Below are 7,937 nucleotides of genomic sequence, written 5' to 3'. Positions count from 1 at the left end.
AAATAATTGCTATGGTCAGCATTCACTAATCTTTTCTTTATTTGTTTGAACAAGCCTGAATGACTGAAGAAGCAATTTTTCTCCTGCAAAAACAAAAGAACAAAAAAACAAACCTTATGTACAAAGTCAAGCTTAATTGTCCTTCATAATGACATTTCATTTTGGACGTATTTTCTGGCCAAGTCTGAAATTAAAGTACAGAGCTATTTTTTTTCTTCTATATTAGAAATGTGGGTCCTCATGAATCACTCCATCTTCTAACCCTCAGTTTCCCCTACTCATAAGTAGGACTGCCTTGGTCATTTTGCAGTAGCCTCTTTAGGAGTCTAAATGAGAGTGGTGTTTGCTCGAGGATGAGGACCAGTGGGGGGCATCTTTGAAGGGTATGTGTTCCCTCTGATTCCTTCTGTCTTGGTCTCTGCTTCCTCAGAGCTATGTGTAGCTTGTCCTCTGGTGTGTCTGTCCACCATGATACCTCTTCCTTGCCAGCAGCCTTAGGAAAACAGAACAAGAAAGTCATAAACTGGATCCTCTCAAGCCTGCAGTCATGATTTTTGCTCCTTTAACTTGTTTATGTTAGATAAATTGTTCCAGTAACAAAATGACTAACACAATATGCCAAGACTAAATCTGCCTTTTCCATCTTCATATTCTATTTGCTCTTTATTCATTTACTTGGAATTATCCTTTTATTAATTGACATGTTTACCCATTTATGTGGTAGGCTGTGGTAATTTGATGTATGTGGGCAATATGCTGATCAAATTTGGGTAATTAGTATTCTCATTCCCTTTAGTATTTTCCCTCTGTTTCGAGTTATTTAACCATTTTTTAGAATTCATTTATTTTTATTTCTATAAAGTGTTTCGAGGGAATCAAAGACAGTTTTGTGGGTGAGAACACTTATGAGCAAGCATGAGGGCCAGAATTCAAATCACACTCTGTCTTCCATGTTTACACTTGTGTGCACACACCACATACATGTGTACAAGTAAACAGACACCACTAACACCACAGTGTATAAAGTTAACCAATAAGACAAATAATAAAGTGTTTTAAGCATAGATTGCCTAACCAACTTTTTTCTGTTTGTGTGCACACATGCATGTATGTGGGTATGCACCTATAAAAAATATACATACACAGATGCTAAATTCCATGACAACCACCTTCTTCTATTTCTTTCCACCTTATTATTTCAAGACAAGGTCTTTCACCTGAGCCTGGAGCTCATGGATTTATCCAGATTTGCCTCCTGCACTTTCCCACAGCTGGGGTGAAAGGCATATGCCATCATGCACAACTGTTCTAGGGATCCAGACTTAAGACTTTATACTGATTTTTGTAAGCTATAACCTTAGTAAATCTGAAATTAACATTCCTAGCAATGTTTTATGAAATCTATTTCTCTACATATAAAATTACATGGTGTACAAACAGGGATGACTCTTTCCTATGGGTAAGGCCTTTTATTTCTTTACCTTGTTGGTCTGGATAGGACTATAAAGCAATATTAAATAGAATAATCTGGTAGTTTCTTTTAAGTTTAAGCACTCTACAGTCAATCTGTTCCACTCCTAGAAGAGAAACTGAAACCATTTCCTCTAAAATCAGGAATGAAACAAAAATGTCCACTCTCCCCTTTCTTATTTAATATAGTGCTCAGAGTCACAACTGTAGCATTTAGACAATATATATATATATATATCTAGTGGTGATGTTAGAATTCAACTTAAATTTTTTAATTTTGTTTTGAAGTCTTCAGTCAACATGTGCCTTACCAAGATTTATTTTTAGTTTATCTTTATGTTTTAATTATCACACAAAGTAACAGGTTTCCTTGTGCAATTCTCATACTGCTGTGTTTTATTTGGTTCTTCCTTGCGTTTCTCTTCTGTACCTCATCTGCATTAGACTTTTCCATCCTCACTATTCCCCATCGCCCTTCTCACATCTTTACCCCCAGAGCCTCTCAGTTTCCTTCTGATGGATCCCCTCTGGTTTCCTGGATCCACACACTCACTCCCACATACATCCACATAGAAATTTTAAAAGCCGGGATCTGCATAAGAGGGAGAACAAATGATAACTGTCTTTCTGAGCCTCAGTTACCTCTCATGATGTAATGTTCCATTCATTTTCATAGTCATTTCATAATTCATGGTTGAGTAAGTTCTGAAACAGACAGATACACACACACACACACACACACACACACACACACACACACACACACAATTTCCACTTCACTTACTGTGCTCTGTTGCTGAACAACCAAGCTGCTCCATTCCCTTGCTATTGTGAAGAGAGCATCAGTACACATGCATACACAAGTATCTCCCTGGTGGCACACAGAGCCCTTTACATGCATCTTAGCAGGCCAAGCCTTTTTCAAGCAGTTGAGCTACATATTCTTGCCCTTGTTTCCTCAGCCTTCCCCCCACCATGGCCTAATTCTTCAACATCCTCTCAATACTGCAAAGCAGCCCATTTAACCAAATGACTTCTCATGAGTCCTTGTCTAAAGAAAGGCAAGCTCTCTTATGACTTTCTCTGTAAATCCAAGTAACAGACAGTTTCAGAGTGTTCAGTGTAAAGAACGTGTGCCTGAAGAGAGAAGGCATTGAGTATGACTGTTGACCTACAACTAGGAAACCACTGTGATGGGTTTGTCTCTGTGAAAATGGGTATTAGAGTCCTCCATCAGAGGGGTCAAATAAAAGCCATATAAGATCCAATTCAGATGACTCACAAAGGAAACTTCTTCCTACTACAATCCAAAGGAAGTCAATCGGGAAGAAATGACATTTCTATAAAAGCAGTATCCAACATCTAAGGAAAGAACATGAAAGCTCTCCTGTGCTTCTCTGTGTGTGTTCAGTATGATAACTCTTTTTCTGAAAATATGCATCACTGATTTTTCGTAATAAGCAAATAAGGAAAACATTGACCACCATTAGTAGTCACAGCACAGCCCTGACATAGTTGTCATTGACCTGGAAAGTAAGTGTGAGAAATCCACACACAAACAAGAAAAAAAAAACATAAGCCCCTTTCTCTTTTATAAGATACTCTAAGCCCACCTAAAGAACATTTCTAAAGATGTCAAGCTGTGGACTGAGCAATTGGAAAAGGAATTAGGTGACTAAAAATAGCTGCAGCCAGGGTAAGCCTTTGAGTTTGTAAATACCTCTGGGTCAGTGCAAAGGATGGAGTTAGAACAGCTCATGGGCATTTGAAAAAATAACTTTTCCTTTCTATTATCTCCCTAAGATACATTTAAAATCTGTGTGACAAATGACTAAAAGCACAACAGACAACCTTTAGTTTTAAAAATTATGCATTTTATTTGTGTGCATGTGCATACCACAACATGTGTGGTGGTTGGAGGACAACTGTATGTATGAATTGGGTTTCTCCTTCCAATATGAAGGTCTGGAGATTAAACTCACATCATCATAACTGGCAACCAAGTTAATAAGTATGAAACATACTGTGCCAAATTGCCAACCAGGTATTATATTTATTTGTGTGTGTATGTGTATGTATACGTATATGTTTATATAACCATATGTATATTTGTATATATAAAATTGTGTATGCCACAAATAACAGACAATTTCAGAAGAGGAAATCATGTGTATCCTAGTGCTAAATGTAAAGAAAGTGTACCTGTGGAAAGAAGGAATTGAGTATAACTGCTGGCCTACAATTAGAAACATTGTGCTGGATTTGTCTTTGCGAGAATGGGAATTACAGTCCTTTACAGGAGTGGTCAAACAAAAGCCATGTATGAGTCAAATAAGATCTCTCTCTGTCTCTCTGTCTGTCTGTCTCTCTCTCTCTCTCTCACACACACACACACACACACAGAGAGAGAGAGAGAGAGAGAGAATTAGAGAGAATGCAACTGTTTGTGGTGTTGAAAAGGAACACTATCTTTTTACTTTATGGTTTCTATTATGTCCCTTTCTATATTTATAGTTTCAAGCAGGGTCCCACAGTGGATAACCTGACTGGACTGTCCAAGGCATCTAGTATCTAATGTAAGGTATCACATAGGCTCAGCCTGTCTAGAGTGGCATTGTGAGTAACTGACAGAATACTCATCAATGTTTTAGTAACATTTGACACACAGTAGGTATTCAATGATTTATATAATTTGATGTGTTCTCCCATATTATGTAATATCTCTCTCTCTCTCTCTATATATATATATATATATATATATATATATATATATTACAAAATTTATTTTCAAATCATGTTACATGTATACCCTTTCCATCTTCTCTGATAGCCTTCATGGGAATCTCATCTTATATTTCATAGAGAAAACAGAAATCATGAAATTAGACCTATTCTGTCATAAATAATTCTAACATATTGCACATTTGAAGAGAATAGAATGGTTTCTCTACTCTACTGAAAGTAAACAAACAAAAAACAGTGAGAAATGCAGCTGATATTTTGTGTTTCTATAATGGTTATCAAATTAATACATTTCTAACCATGGTCAAGGCAGGGAAATGTTTAAATTGGACTGTACTTTCACTATCCCCCTCCTGAAGATCCAGTCCTCTTTCTTCTCAGTACCCCAAAGGGAATGAGACCTGTATACTACCTCACTAAGATCCCCTGGCCACTGATACTCATGGACGATGTTGGCAGGAGTCTCAGGCCAAGGGAGTCTAAAAATCACCACATACTTTGTGCTTGGTCTGTGTCTGTCTGTGGCTATCTCTCAGGAGGCTGATTTTTGACATTTCTTTCACCTATTTCTCAGGCCAAGTGATGCTAATATGACCCATTCTCACTAGTGCTAGAGAAGTATGGCATGTGCTGATGGCATCCTTGCTCTTTCCCTCAACTCAGCTAACATCCCCTTTATTATATTTCACCTATTAGAGCAGCACAAGTCCCTTGTTTCCCGTGTTAGTGGTCTCATTAATTCCAGGCCTATCCCCTTTCAAGAGTTCTTCCATAAAAACTCTGGTCTATCTGTTTATTTATGGGTTTTCCCGTCATAATTATTCTATTTGCCCCTCAAATGGTGTTTTAAAATTGCATTTTAGTCTGGGTTGCTGGACAAAATAAACCCTGAAGAATTCTCTTATCTGTTATATGGGTAAACATTCCCAGTAGCAAAGATTAAAAGAGATATCATGAAAGCCTGGTGGCACAGGCCTGCAATCTCAGCTATTTGGGAGACTGAGGTAAACAGCAACAACAACAAAAAATCCATCAGACCAGTCTCAGCTACAGCTTGGGTGGAAAAGTGCTCGCCTATTGTTCTGAAAGCTCTATGTTCAATGTCAGTGAGGGGGGCAGGGGAGAAGAGGGTGAGGAAGAGGGAGAGGGAAAGGAGAAGAGATCAAACCTGGTGTATGCCCAGTACTAGTAAAGCCATCTAGTTTACCTCGAAAAATTCTCAAACACCCTCCCAATTTACCTACATCTCTGTCAGTTTAGAATCTCCTACTCCTTTGATTTGTTCAGTGTCTTTGTGTCTATTGTTCCTAAAGGTATTGTGACTTTTGTGTCTTCATTTTTTCTGATATGCATAGAATGAGTACAGTCATAGTTACTTGATTCATGACAGAGTTTCTTCATTTGATAAACCCATGAACTACTTTCAGCAACCTATTTATTTGAAATATTACAGTAAGTACCTATAAGCATGCCACTTTAAGTTGTTGATGCAATCTAGATCTACAGATTCTCTCATCTGCCCTTCCTCCATCTATATGACATAAGCCACATATATGCCCTTGATTCTATTTGTCTATATTTGTTAAGAAATAAGTATATCACTTTTGATCATTTGTTACTAATATTCAAAATCAATTTATCATAATTTGTTACTAGTGACCATTGTCTCATGTTCCACCTAATGTGTAATTTGCTCATTCACTGTCCTTTAATGGAATCTAGATCTATGTACAGACAGAATCTAGCTTCAGGCTTGTTATGGTGACAAATTAATGTTACTGACATTTTGATATTGAATTAATGAGTGACAGATCAGGAAGTGCAGAATCTGTAAGGAAGGGTGAAGGTGAAATGCTTGAAGAGACAATGAAAGCCCATGTGGATGCTGTTTAAAGGACTGGGAGGGACTGGAAATGGGACCAAATGGCCAGAGGAGGGTAAGTATGTGGCACAATCTTAGGAAGGACCTGTCACTATACAGTTTACATAAATGGCTCCATGAACCTCAATGTGGCTGTGAATAGTTTCTCCTGCACTTTGTAATGTAAAATCCCCGTGATGCCTGTTGAAGAGCCCTGTCATTGTGCCCTTCAAGGAGTGAAGCAGGGAAGTTTAATATTGAGATTTTATAGCAGCAAGAATACTGAAGGAAACATTTTGCATACCAATTGTTGTATCAGTTGATCTGTTAGCACATTTTAGATGCAAAGATAATTAGCCACTGCAACTTCCAGGGAATTCTAACACTTTATTTTAGCACTTGTGAAAACAAAACTACATTCAAAACAGTTTTTAGGACCCCAGAAATGGGAAGCGTCTAGAGACAATATGTTCTGCAAACTATCAAAATAGTTCTTGTATGCATCTCCACAAACCAATGGCCAGGCAACCAGTATTATTTTGAATATTGTTATTTTTTGTTTTTTTCATACTGTAATATATTATTAAATAGTAATATATAGATATATAAAATTAGAGCACTATTTTGCATCTCAGTCCCATCACAAAATTACCAGGACCTATAATAAAACCCATACATATTTCTTGAGTGTTATGTAAAGTTTTAAACAAGAAGGGTAAAATACGAAACTCAATTTTATTCTAACATGGAATTGTTTGGCCTGATGTGTGCCTTTCTATGAAAGAGCATTCAGGCAGTCATGAGAGGGATTAACACGCATGGAAAGAAGAGCAGCTGCTTGCTTTGCCACTGGCTTCCCAAAGAGCTATTGGTGACTTAATGATAAAACCCAAGTGACCTTTGTTTCATAACCAGTGATTTCCCCAAAGACTGAGGCTAGGGGAAGAGTTAAATCTCAAGCTTAGTTGCTATGGAAGTTCAATAGATCTGGGGCTAGATTAGATTATTCAATGAGATGTGACTCTTTTAACTTTCATTAAAGTGGTTTGCCCACAGTGACCTCAAGAGAACAATGAGGATAACAATGGTTCACCACTGAAACTTTTCTAGACATAGAAATATTAGGAGCTAATGTGGTAATTGGCATATTTGCTGTCATTTGAATTACTGAAATTGTAATTATTTATTTATTAATGGTTAAGTTATAAAAATTAATTCATTGACCTCTTTCTTCATATACATATACTTAGAATGTCAATTCCTATACTCTTGAGTATCTGTCTTGGGCAATTTTAGTGTTTTAGAAGACTTGATTCTAGCAATTTTCTGATTTCAAGTCCTGAAAAAATCAACTGAAAAATTCAAAAGAGATAAAGTGGAGGATGAAACTGTAAGGCATGATAGCAGAACTAAACTCAACCAGGGACCAAAGACTTTCCTAATATCTCTCTCCTGACCTGAGTAGACTCATCCTGACACTCACTGGCAGAGTCACCTCTGCCTTCAGAACCTTCAGAAGCAGAAGGCTGGGGCAAGGAGGCAAGCTTTCATTCCCCAGTTCATAAATGAGTTAAATGACTTCTCCCTGAGGACAGGAGTAGGGACATGGGAAAGAGAATGGAAACAACTGTGATTGCTTCTAGAAATATGGAAATAGAGGTGGTAGGACCAGAAAGGCTTTCCCATTAAGGACAAAAAATGGGAAGTATGTTTAGACAGGGAAATAAATCTGTTTCAAGTTTAACTTCTCCAGGAGTAACCCTCAGTCCCAATAATGAAGATGCCCCTTATGTCCAAATTATTTACCTTTATCACACTTGTACATGTCCATAAACTAAATGTAACTTTAAATATATAGTTGTTT

Source organism: Phodopus roborovskii, unplaced genomic scaffold, assembly GCF_943737965.1.
Source record: "Phodopus roborovskii unplaced genomic scaffold, PHOROB, whole genome shotgun sequence".
NCBI classification, from domain to species: Eukaryota; Metazoa; Chordata; class Mammalia; order Rodentia; family Cricetidae; genus Phodopus; species Phodopus roborovskii.
The sequence above is the reverse complement of the archived record's forward strand: the minus strand, read 5'-3'. Positions refer to the sequence as shown.